This window comes from Heloderma suspectum, chromosome 11 (genome assembly GCF_057233095.1).
Source record: "Heloderma suspectum isolate Gila_16-S chromosome 11, 16-S_ref, whole genome shotgun sequence".
Taxonomy (NCBI): Eukaryota; Metazoa; Chordata; class Lepidosauria; order Squamata; family Helodermatidae; genus Heloderma; species Heloderma suspectum.
Window position 1 is genome coordinate 19,044,797 of NC_139468.1, and position 13,263 is coordinate 19,058,059.

The 13,263-nt window shown below is 47.5% G+C and overlaps 1 protein-coding gene across 5 annotated transcripts in view; it reads right to left on the reverse strand.

Annotated features, from left to right (window-relative positions):
- SCG3 (secretogranin III) overlaps positions 1 to 13,263 on the reverse strand; it is a 149,294-nt gene that overhangs the window by 19,623 nt on the left and 116,408 nt on the right. The window lies entirely within an intron of this gene.

The window sequence follows — 13,263 nt, forward strand, 5'->3', positions numbered from 1 at the left end:
ATGCTGGCATTTTTGATAATTTTGTCCCTGCTCCTTTTGCAGAATGGGCTCACAATGGTGACAAGCAGTGCAGTCATCACCACTGTGATCAAAAGAGATATAGCAAAGTGCATAATTTAACTGCATGCAATTAGCATAGTGTCCAGATATTCATGAAATAATGGAGATCAAATGATGGTTTATTAGACAGCATTAGTGCTATGCAGAAAATACATAAATATAGTCAGGTTGGATTTGTTTTCATAGCTTGGTTTGGGAAGCTGCTTTATTTTGTTGCTTCATGGCAGCTTTCCCCAAGCTCGTGCTCTCCAGATGAAGACATGTCCCTCTTGCAACCCCAAACATGAACACAACAGCATTTCCCCCCTCAAAAAGCTCACACATTCTCAGTCTTTGCAATTGCGTTTGAACAATGCATCCTGTTTGTAAAAGGTACAATTTAAAATGTGCATGCCCCTGCCCCAAACATTTTCACACTTCAGTCAATGGGGGGGAAGTGCACATTTGGGTGCATGCTTTTTAAAAATGCATGCTTTTCCTGTTAGAAAAAAAAAAGAGACACTTGTTTTCAGGAGTGGGAACGAGGCGAAACAAGCTTTGGGGAAGAAATCGGAGAACTTGGACGAGCTTCATCTTCACTAGTTCACCCATCTCTAACAGAAAATGGTAGCCTCAGGATCTGAAGAAGGTTTTGCAAGATACTCGGTTTCCAGGGTGTTGCCACCTATTGTGCAAAGCACTGGACTTAGGGCACAATCCTATCAATTGTGCTCTTGATGATCGGAAGCCCCTGAAACTCGGAGGTGTACAATCACCCAATGAAGGTGGGAGGACCGGTGGAGGCAGTCTTAATCTCCCCACCCTCCTTCCCTGCATATTTTGCTAGACTGGCTTTTCAGCCCGCCTAGCAAGGGTGCTTTGGAGGGGGAGGGAAGGAGGCTGGAGGAGGCTTAAGACAACTCATATCCTGGCCTCTTCAGTCTCCTTTCCTCCCGTCCCCGTCCACTGGCACGTTCCCTTTCCCCCCTCTCCAAGGTCGATTTTCCAACCTTGGAGGGTGGCTGGCATGGCCAGTTGTGAGGGGGTGGGGGGGTCAGATCTCCAACTTCCCCTTTTGAGGTCGGAGTGCTGTCTCCGACCTTGGAAGGGGGAGTCCAAACAATCCTTTGTCCCCTGGGATGCTCACCTTCATCACGTACTGCCCCTAAATTGCTTCTAAAAATGCAGAATACATTCTCAAGAGCTCAGTTTTGCTAAGCGGTATTTCCTGCCTCCTGTTCAGAAAAGTTAAAAAGAAATGAGAACCACCATCAACTGGCTTTGTTTCAAAGCTAGACTATACATCTGTGGCCACCAGCTGTGGTCTGAATATGTGTGCACAATATTTGCTTTGAGTTATCCTAATAGGGTGAGTCATCTAGAGAAATGTCATCTGCATGGACAGTAGCTAAGCAACTGGGTGTCCTAGTTGTGGCTTTAACAAGATCTAATGTCATCGCTGGGCTGGTTGCCTTGGCAACTAAAAAAAAATAGAGTCAGAAGCTGAAGTCATCAAGCTGACAACCTTTCACCCATCTGGTTACCTATTTCTAATAGTGCTCATTAAAGCAAATGCCCCCAGAAGTGAAGTGCTAGTAATAACTAGCAATAACAGCCTAGCCTGGATTGGAGGCAGTTCTGTAGATTTCAGAGCAGGAACCTTAGGCACGTTCACTCGGAAGTTTACTTCCAAAATAAGGGTGCATAGGAGAGGGGTTGGAAATATCCGGCCCCTGGTCCAAATGCAGCCCTCCAACCCTCCATAGGAAAATAGGAAGCTGCCTTATACTGAGTCAGAACATTGGTCCATCTAAGCTCAGTATTGTTGACACTGACTGGCAGCGGCCCTCTAGGGTTTCAGGCAAGAGATTTTCCTGCCTTGCCTGGAGACACCGGGGATTGAACCTGGGACCTCTTGCATGCAAATCATGTGCTCTGCCACTGAGCTATGGCTCCTCCCCTGGTTGGGCTCCCAATCCAGACCTTGAGAGTCTCCCCATGCCACGCCTCATCATTGGCCTGGTTCAAGCCTCCTGATATTATGTACTCCATCCTGCTCTGTCCCCCGACTACAAAGCCAATGGAGAAAACCTTACACAAGTTGGGGGAGGAGAATGCCTGGATGCACATGTCTTTTTTTTGTTGCTCTTAGGGACTGAAAAAAAGTTAAAGTGCTACATCCCTTGCTCTGCCCACTTCTGGCTCTGGCCAAACCCACTGCTGGAATGTGAACCGTGACAGTTCATATGTCTGACTGAGATAATCAGACATCACCTGGGAAAAGGTTACTCACCCCTGGCATGGGAGGACAGGGTGGCATTACACAGAGGAGGATCCTTCCTCTTCTGACAGGTAAGACTTTCCTGGGCTCCTCACCGGCATTTGTGGCATCGGTGAGAGGGATGTCGAAATAGCTCTTCTTGGGCTACTCCGCACTGGGGGCAGTAGCTCCCATTTGCCTTATTGGAGCCTTCCCCACCTTCATGTCCTCCAGAAGTGTTGGAATACAACTCCCAATGCCTCTAGCCACTAGCATGGCCAACACTGGCTGGGGATGATTGGGGCTGTAGACTAACACTTTGCCTAGGGCTGTATCCTATGTTTGTCCTACTTAGAGTATACCCACTGAAATGAATGGAACTTACGTTAGACTAACAGTGGACGTAACTCATTGGATACAACCCAGGGTCAGCCCAAGATATTTTGCTGCCTGAGGTGAAGGGCAAGGTGGCACCCCACGCATTCCATGTACAAAAGCCAACTGGATTGGCATCTTCCTTCACCACTGGTGATGGGGCAGCAACCTCCACTGCACCTGAAGGCAGCAGGCTAACTGAAGGATCCTAGCAGGGTGCATGGCACACAGGTCTTTCCTCCAATACCTTGCTGCTGCCTTCTAGCATCTGCTGCCGGAGGCAATCGCTTCACTCTGCCTAATGGTAGGGCCGGCCCTGATACAACCCCAGGTTGGGGAAAGCTGGTTTATTGCATACTTTTATTTACTTCATATGCTCCAGTCATCCCTATTTTCCAGGGACAGTCTTGATTCTTTTCCCTAGTCTCTGTCCCTAGTAAATCAGTGTCCTTATTTTGCATCTGGATGGTTTGGTGGGGGGGATTCTGGGGATGCCTTGTTAAAATGTTGGTAACGTGAGCTTCTGAAGCTGTCATTCTTCAGGGTTCAATTTCCCTCCACAGGGCTTTTTGAGGTCAAACCTCTGAAAGAGGGCTAGACATATCTTGCCTCTAGCACACTTACATAGAAATAGGAACATAGGAAGGTGGCCTGCACTACCGAGTTAGGCCATTAGTCCATCTAGCCCAGTAATGTCAACACTGACTGGCAGGGGCTCTACCACTGAGCTACAACACCATTTCTGTGCATGCTCATGAAACCCAAAGCACCATAGAAATGCACTCCCGGCCATTTCACAGATTCCAGTTACTGAAGGTACATATTGAGCTGTTGGTAAAGTACTGTAGGACAATTAAGTGTGGTTCCAACTATGGGTTGGAACCAGACTTAGGGTGCAATCCTGTTGGGATAGGCAGCCGCCTCCGAACTTGGAGGCGACCGCCTATCCAATGCAGGGCAGGAGAAGCGCAGAGGGGATCATCCCCTCTGTGCTTCAGCTGCCCTGCGTTTGCAGCTAGACAGCTGATTTCGGCTGTCTAGCCATGGGAAGGCTGAGCGGGGGAAGCAGCTGCCGGATGACACATAGAATGTGTCGTACCGGCATTTCTGCCTTCCCTGCCCTGGAACGCCCCCAGAAATGCCCCGTTTTCATGGCTCAGTGCTCCTCTTCCGAGTGCGGAGCCTTGAAGAACCAACCTCTGAGCATGGAACTGATCTTCCAAGTGCGGAAAGGGGAACTGACCTCAGAGCGTGGGCTCAGAGGTCGGTTCCCAGAAACTGACGTATTCTATGGCCGTCTAGCCACAGACTAGCAGCCGTAGGATTGCTCCCTTAATCATACATTAAGGGAATACAGACCCATTGAAAGCAATATGACTTTAGGTTATGGCTAACTTATGTCCCATTGATTTCTGTCAGTCTATTCAAAGTATGACTAAGACTTGATCCAACCTCAGATCTTTTCAAAACCAAAAGATTTGTCTTTTCAAATCAGTAGACAACAGTGGTAAAATCCAACATAAGTTCTACTTAGAGTAGACCTATTAAAACGAATGGAACTTAAGTTAGTCATGACCAAGGTAAATCACAGTGCAAACCCATCCATGCTTCAAAAGTAAGTCCCATTGAGTTCAAATGGGGCTTATTCCCAGGTCAGTGGGTATGGGTTTGCAGCCTTAGTACCGCATATAGCAGGCAGAATAGAACACCTTCAGCTGGGTGATCTTTAGTTATTTGGAATATGTATATACTGCCCCACATCAAAAGATTTCAGATTGGTGAACAGCAAAGATAAAAGAATAAAACACCACATCTAAAACAATTAGATTGCTTTAAAAAGAAACAAATAGCTATGAAAATAGGAGTGGTAACAAACATGCCCCTATTTTAATCTGTGAAATGTTGGAGGGTGTATTATCTTTTGCATCTGTATCTTCTCCTTCTTTCATGATGGAACTCTAGGGAGCATACATAGGGTTCCTTCTCAGGAGGTCTATCCAGGAACTGTCCAGATTCTGACTGGCTTAGCTTCAGGAAGGATGCTGCATCACATACTTTAAGGCTATGCTCAGAACTGCATGGATGTGAGTTCTGACAGTTGCAGTCTTCCATTTCTAGTTATTTGTTTCTTGAAAGTATATGCTTCTTCTTCTAGCCCTCCAGATGTGTTGAACTATAACCAGAATTCTCAGCCATGCTGTGACGAGTCAGTCCAGCTTGCAGCTTTTCGGGTATTTTTTAAAATTATCATGGCTGTAAATAGCACAATTTGCACAAAAATGTGTGCACAAATGGTCTAATTTGCACAAATTAGACCATTTACGCCCACAATTTTGTGCAAATCATGCTAGTTATTAATGTGATTTTGTGCAAATCACGATTTGTGTAAATAAAAATAACCTGACAAAGTTCCTGGGTTTCAGGAACTAACCTGCGACTCAGCTCACAAATGCAAGCCTAGTCAGAGGCACCGTGGGGATCTGTTGGGCCCCCAAAGGGCTGGATTTCTCTGTGATGGACAACACAATCCATATCCCCCTAGCTACCGTGAGGATTCCAGCTAAGCTGAGAAGGAACAGGGAAGCTTGAGGGGGTGGCAGATGCCATCATCATCCCTGCTGATCAAAAGACCCTAGCGCTTTGACCCTGCGAGCCCTGGATCCACTACACCCCTGCTTATGAACTGATATGTCTTAGAGTACTTCCAGATGAGGCTTTTTTTTTTAATCATGCAATCATCCTGTATAACTGAGTTTTACTGGGGATGGGATGGCAGACAACATCAACTTTGTCTTGTAACCCTCCTGTGTTTTGACTCCTCCTCCTCCTCCTCCTCCTCCTCCTCCTCCTCCTCCTCCTCCTCCTCTTCTTCTTCTTCTTCTTCTTCTTCTTCTTCTTCTTCTTCTTCTTCTTCTTCTTCTTCTTCTTCTTCTTCTTCACCCATTAAGGAGGAAAAGGCAGAATTAGCTGCACAATGCCTTTTGATTGGTAGCGCTAGCAGTCCTTCATCCGGAAGCACCCTTATAGAAATGTAATGTCGTGTTATACAATTCTGTAGAATTACAGAAATGGTTAAACAAACACATTTCTGGATTGCTGTATGCATTTATGAAATGATATATAGCGAAAAGGACCATTTGCCTCCAAGCATTATTTGAAGGGAGCCCCTGGTACTATAATAGAGGGGGAGGTTACCCAAATAGGTTCTGCTAAACAGCTGTACATGGGCTGATTGGTTCGCAAGGCTTTTCTGTCTCTTGTTAAAAATAAAAATAAAAACTCCTTGGATTCCTCAGGCCAAAAGCATCAGCCAAGTGCACTGCCCTTTTCTTGAAATGGCTACCAGCCCCATTGCAGGAGAGCAAGTAATCTGGCCACACAGGCATTTAACTGAATCAGCAGTGAACTGCAAAGCAGCTATTTTGCTCTTCATGTCCATCATTCCTCTGTGTACATTGCCAGAGAGCTTCCATAACGTTTCCTGAGAAGGCAGATCTTCTGTGCATAATCAACATATGCCCGAAAGGCACTTTTTCCGCCTACACTTGTTCACTTGTCAGCGTAACTTGGAAGCAAAGTGAATCAAAGTATCTGTATTATTCAGTCATTCTGTAGGGAAAAGACCCGATATTTCCCCCACCCATGCACCCGATAATGTTTTTCTTCCCCTTTCAGTGCTAGAATAAAAATATTTACGTGAAATCCTATGCATGTCGTATAGACAGAAAAAAGTCCTACAACTTCCAGGATTCCCCTGTCAGCACTGCTGAGTTGCCACCATCCAGTTCCCCTTCAACTGTCAGCAGTGGAGGCTGGTGGCTCCAGTGTCAGTGGGGCAGTAGATCTGTACTGGGTTTCAGCCAGAACCAGTCAGAACTCTAAAGGAGCAGTCTAAGGCTCTTGGGGCATGTAACTGGCTAGCATGACCAGCCAGTTCCATTGACTCTCAAACTGATTCCTTGCTGTTTTGCTGCACCTCTTTGCCTCCAAGTTGGAGGCTATGAATACAGATGTCTCTTCAAATTTTTGTCTTGGAAATAGCAGCATGGCATATGACTGGCACGGAGGTGCCAGCTACTCCAGTATAAAAAGATTGGTAGGTAAAAATAACCGAGCCAGCTGACGATGAATGATCTCTGAAGACAGAAGGATAGTTGAACGACGTTTCACAAAAGAAAGAATACAACGTAAATTCAAAGAGGGGCGAGGGAAGATGTAAGATTTGTTGTGAATAGATAGAGAAGCTCCTGAAGCAAGGAAGGACACTTTGGAAAGTGGACATTCATCAGAAACAATAGATTGCTGCGCTAATTGCCTTTGCTGCTTTTCATTCCCCTGTTCTAGCTGGGCAGATGTGAACAGAAAAGCTGAATGACGTGGTTTCTTTTCTGCGGTCACAACACCGCCCTTCTGGCCATGTATCAACTCATTACTGCCTAACAGGTGAAATGTATTCAGCAGCACAGAGTGTTATTTCTATGCTGCCACTTAGATGTAGCAACAGAAAGGAAGAGGAAATCACAGCTATCTCCCCAGTCATCAGCAATCAAGCCTCCAGGGCTTGCGTCAAGGCTTGGCTTGGTTGGGCACCTGCCAAAGGACCACATCCAAGCTGATGGTCCCTCTGGACTTGCTCCTCCTTTTCACCATTGCAACCTGCTTCTTCACCTGCCTCTCACTCACTCTGGGCCGGACAACAGTGGTGGTGAGGAGGAGGAGCAGTAGATGTTACTCCCTTCTTGCTCACTGGCTCTGTGCCTGTCAAGTAAGCAGATGGTGGCAATGATGAGAAAGAGGATGAGAAGCAAGAGCAGCTGGTGACAATGGCGGTGTATTGGTAGGGTAGGGAGGGGAGGTCCATTCTGGGTGTATTGGCCAAAGGCTCTCAGAAACCTGGAGCTGGCATTGGCTGGAAGCGCAGTGCAACCATGGGTGCAATTTGGCTCACCAAATTATTGTGTTGCAATAAGAGAAGTTTAGGATCCCTACAGAGAGGTAGCAAATGAGCTCTACCATTCTTGGTCACATGCATTTATCATGATGCAGTTGACTAGAGAGAAAGTACGCCTCTCAACACCTTCCCATATTTCTCAGGCTTCTTCTCTGTGGGAGGTGGGACTTGCTCGGCTTGGCAAAGAAGAGCAAAACACGGGGGGAGGTGAGACGTATGGTGGCATCTGTACAGGCCCATCTCCAATCAAACAATTCCCTGCTCGGTTGCATGAAGGCCAGGGAATGGGATTGGTGAGTCATGGGTGAAGGAGGAAGGTGTGATCCTGCTGAGTAAGGAAGGCAATGTGATCGCAAGTGTCTTAGCGAAGTGGAGGGGGTTGGGATGTAGGTGGATGCAGCCCAGAACTGAAGGAGGAAGATAGCTGATTCAAAAGTTCTCATTGCTTATTAATAATCCGCAGTATCGCCTCATCCCACCTCACCCACTCCCTCACAAGAGAACAATGAACTGGTCTCTGAGCATGGTCTGAAGATACACAATGCAGCAACCTTGTTGAAAGGAAGATGTTCTGGGCCTGGGTGATGGGAGACCGCCGAGAAAGGACACCTGCACCCCCTGTTCATGCCTTCCCAAGCTCCATGGTGGAAGAAAGGCAAGCTATACATGAACTTAGTGGAGGCTGGTGGCTCCAATGTCAGTGAGGTGGTAAATCCACTCCAGGTTTCAGTCAGAACCAGTCAGAACTCTAAAGGAGCTCTCCAAGGTGCTTTCTGACTGAATTCCGGGGCAGATTCACTGCCCCATTGACATCAGAGGCACCAGCCTCCACTGCATTAACACACATAGAAATGAAAATGTAATAGCTTTTGACCTAGACAAAAGTCTTCATCCCTACCGCCTCCGGCATTGTTTGAAATTTGAATTAGGACTGCCTCATTATCCTTACTTTTTAATCCTACCTTTCTTCCTGCCTCCGCTCGTACAGTTAAGACCTAATGGCATCCTTCACAGTCCATGTGACAATCCCTTATGCACAAAACTGTGGGTGTTGGAATTCATATTACCGACATTTCCTCTTAAAAGCCATAGGAAAGGATTATCAGTCAACAGCTGACCAGAACTGAGATGTGATTTAAGTTCTGAGAAAGCGCTTGCAAGGACTCACATGCCAAGGTGACTCAGCCGGGCTGCTAGGGAAGGACTTCTCCCTTTCCTCTAAGGCTGCTTCCTAAGCAAAGCACCAGCAAGAGAAGGTGTTCCCAGAAGGATCCTCATGAGGACCGGTAGCCCAGATGGTGGAGCTGGACATGATGACTGATGCGAACAGCGGTGAGGAAAGTGGCACAGCGTAGGGCTCTGTGGGATGGTAAGAAGGCAGGGGTGGGGAACCCCTTTTATCCCACGGCCCGAACTCCATTTTAGAGAAGCTCGCAGGGGCCGCATTCCAATGGTGGGCGGGGCCTAAGGCAAAAAGGGCAAGGCCAAAATAACCACATATTTTAGCTTAGAGCTCTTACAGCCGGTCACATTCTCAAAAGCATTTAGTTGTCATGGGTGCTAGATCTTGAGAGACGGAAGCTCCTCCGTGAATGCTTCTCATGGCCTTTTAAAGCGAGGTCAGCCAGGACCCCTTTCTGTACCTTGTGGTTGTTATTTTCAGAAGTCAACCATGCATTTCATGAAGATCTGTCTGTCTGTCTGTCCGTCTGTCCGTCCATCCATCCATCCATCCATCCATCCATCTCTCTACCATCTATCATAGTTTTATATTTAATATAGTAAAATCTCTAAGCTGGTCACACTGAAATGCATTACTAATACAACATTAAAAGCAATATAAAAACAGTATAAAACAATAAATTATAAAAAACATCATGACAAAGACAATAATAAAATAGGGCAGTGTCATATTCCCTTCCAGGTCAGGTCATTAATCCTGTATGCTTTCAAGAGGCATTTGAAGTTTGCCACAGTTTCTGCCTCTCAAATGATACATGAAAGAGTGTTCCAGAGGGTGGGTGCTGCTACAGAGAAGGGAGGGTGCTTTCTGGGCTAGGGGAAGGGGGTGTGGCCACCTGGGCAACCCCAGAGGGACAGATTTGGACCCCAGGCAGGATGGATTTGGCCTTAGGCCTAAGGTTCTTCAGCTCTGGCATATCAGGTGGTCATGTTTTGGTTATCATATCTGCATCTCACTCTCTCTCCAAGATGCTCAGAAGAGTCCACATAGGGCTATCTGCAAACATATTTGCATGACAGGCTGTGCCAGCCTTCCCCAACCTCCTGCCCTTCAGATATTTTGGACTACGATTCCCAGCTGTCCTGATAATTGGCCATGCTGGCTGGGGCTGATGGGAGTTGAAGCCAACAATGTCTGGAGGGCACCAGGTTGGGGAGGGCTGGGCTACACTGTGAAACAGAAAGTGTCCAGGAGGCAGCTTTCCCCAATCTGGTGATGGACTACTCCTCCCATCACCCCTAGCCATTTAAAAGGCTAGCATGAAATAGAAAGCCAAAAGAAAAGGAATGAAGTGTCCCGTCTCCACTTGATTATTTTCCTCTTTCTCTGACTTCCTCTGTGCTAATTGGTCACAAATAATAATAAAACTTGAAAGCCTAGTTATCACCCCATTCACTTGCCAGAGCAACGAAAACACATCCATTACCCTGGTGCTCTGGCAGATGTAGGGATGTATGGATTTTGTAAAAGCCATTTCATCTGTGTTTTGCAGATTGCCACGTGCCTTTCATTCCATTGTCCGCTCCTTGGCAGAATCAGATATTTTTCCATTTCCCAATCTTGTGTTCGTTTGCACTTACACAAATTCACAGTTGCACAAATTTTCACTCGTGAAAATACATAAATCCCCCCCACTACTCCAGATTTGCAAATCCTCCCCAAATATGTATTTCCACACTTTAGCCTATGGGGGAAATGCTCATTTTCGGTTGGTGTTTAAAAAAAGAAGTGTGTTTTTACGACTAAATTTGTGTAAGATTCTGGAAAGTAAAAAACAAGCAAGCCCCAGTCTGCAAGTGTGTGGAATCTGGGCAATCTTTGCTTGGGGGAAGAACATCTGCTGCAAAATCCGTGGGTCAGATTCATAGAAATCTGAACTCATTTGATTTTGTTGCAGATTTTTGTTGCACTCTAGACAGATGACATCATGGCGCTTGCTCGAAAGAGCTGCACGCCCTTCCTTCCTCCTCCACTGCACCACTGCTTGCGAGTTTGTGTGTGCACATGGCTGAAGTGCCCGCTTTTGCACATGAATGCTCTATCAGTCAAGAAAGGCAGGGGTAGAGAGCCTCAGTGTCAGGGTGGAAACTGAGCCGATAGAGCCCCAGAGCAGTTCTGATTCTGAGGAGGATCAGCAATCTGTGGGAGAGGAGCCTGCTCATCCCTCACAGGCACAGCAGCTGGCAGAGATTCCTCCTGCCGGCATTCCTGAGACAGACAGTGAACCTGGCAGTGAGAAAGTGCGGGAGGGGGGCTTGCTGGACACTCGACGCCGATGCAGGGAGCGACGAGCGATGGAGGGCGCGGAAAGGAGGCGTAGTGCCCGTTTGGCGCACAAGCAACGGCCGCCTCCTGTGGACCCAAGGGAAAGAGGGAGGATCTCTCCCTAGCCCATAAGTACAGGGTCTTCACGTGACTCTCCTTCAAACGGGGATCAACTGCCTACTCGGAGCATAGGCCACTCTGCTGTTCCTTGCTTAGTCACTGGTGATTAGCATCTGAAAGAGTCACTAAGTTGTAAAAGGATTAAAGCCTTGAAAAGAATCCTTTCATCTGTGTCTTGAGTTGGCTATTGGAGTCTACTGAAAGAGGCTGCTAGGGCACCTCCTGACACAAGGGCCCAGGTGCCAAATCCTCCCACCCTCCCCCCAATCTGGCTTTCCGGGTTTCCCAGTATACACCACCCACAAGAGAGTTGTGAGACACTTAAAAGAGCCAGTTTTTCCATTGGTGCCAATGGAAGGGTGTGTGTTTCTTTGGTTTAATTGCCAGGTGGAGGGGAGATTTGGGGTGCACAGGTAAAGGAGGGTTAATCCCCCCCAAAAAGCTGGCAATTAAACTTTTAAAAACCCTCCCATTGGCACCAATTGGAAGATTTTTTAAAAAGCTTATTTTTTTATCTCCATTTAACACATGGCATTGTACAGAATAAAACAATACAAGAACAAATCCCTGCCACAAAGGCATCCATTCTGACAATAACAATTTAATTGCCATTCAGTCAGTGCGGGCTGGTGGCTCTGATTTCAGCAGAGCTGTGAATGCATTCCAAGGCCCCGTCAGAGCCAGCCAGAACCCTAAAGGAGCTATCCAAGGTGCTAGATCCTAAATGGGGTTGAGCTCATTGGATAGCTCCTTTAGAATTCTGGCTGCTTCTGACGGAAACCCGGAATGGATTCACAGGCCCACCAAAATCAGAGCCACCAGCCTCCACTGCATTCACTGGACTGCACAGGGGTGGTGTGGTGGTGATGGTGGCATTGCAGCATGTAGGGAGGGAGGCACCTTAACCCTCCGCTCCCCTTTGAAAACCGCCCCCTGCATGGCCCCCAGGAAACCAGGCTTTCCATTGACACAAAGGGACGCTCAGGGCTTTGGGGAAAAGATCTGGGCCCCAGGGAAATAGGCCTGGGGCTGGCACTCCGTGGGCCCAGGCCTTGCAATGCCCCTGACCCCACCTGCCTTCCCCCAACCACTGGGCAGTTTCCGGGCTATTGTGCAGTTTCCCTCCCATTCTCAAAGGCTGAAATGCCTCTCCTAGGGCTCAGTGACCAGCTGTAAGAGCTTTAATAGGCAGGTGTTTCTGCTCTGCCCGTTTTGCCTTTGGCTCTGCCCCCTACAGCCATCTGGCATCCCACAGTCACTGAGCAAGCTCAGCACTTCCTGAACTGCCTTAGGGTTCCCCTCCTCTTAGGGATGTTTCCTAAAGGTTTCTTTCCATGCTTCTGCAAGCCTTCCAGTTCCCCCAAGTCTGCTGATGCCTCCCTATGCCATCTACCACCTTGGTGCTGTTTTGGCTACACCCTCTTTGTCTTCACCCCCACCCACGATTGGAATACATTGCCCAAAAGCATCTCCAAAATGGAATTTGGCCCTCAGGCTGAAAGGGGCTCTGGACCCCTGGCTTAGGGGAAAGAACAGGATTCTGAACAGCAAGGACAGAATCAGCGGGGGCTGGTGGCTCTGAATTTGGTGGGGCTGTGATTCCATTCTGGGTTTCAGTCAGAAGCAACCAGAACTCCAAAGGAGCTGTCCAAGTGCAGAACCTATTTCAGCTATAGGGCTGAGCACCTTGGATAGCTCATTTGGGGTTCTGGCTGGTTTCTCAAAGCCCCACCAAAGTCAGAGTCACCAGCCTCCACTGGCCAGGATAGAATTCAGCTTCAGAGATCAGAAGACTACAGTTCCACAGAGAGCCCCAGTGTCTTTTCAACTGGCCCAGGATTCAGAAGCTAAGATCTGTGCAGCCTGTAGAGAGAGAAACCTAACAGCATCATTCACTGAACGATACTTCAAGAGTGTTCCCCCTGGAGCGAGTTCCGGCAATAGTGACATAATGCTGAGTCTTCAACTCCCAGACCAGCTGTTACAGAGATGTGCTTTTAAACTTCCTGT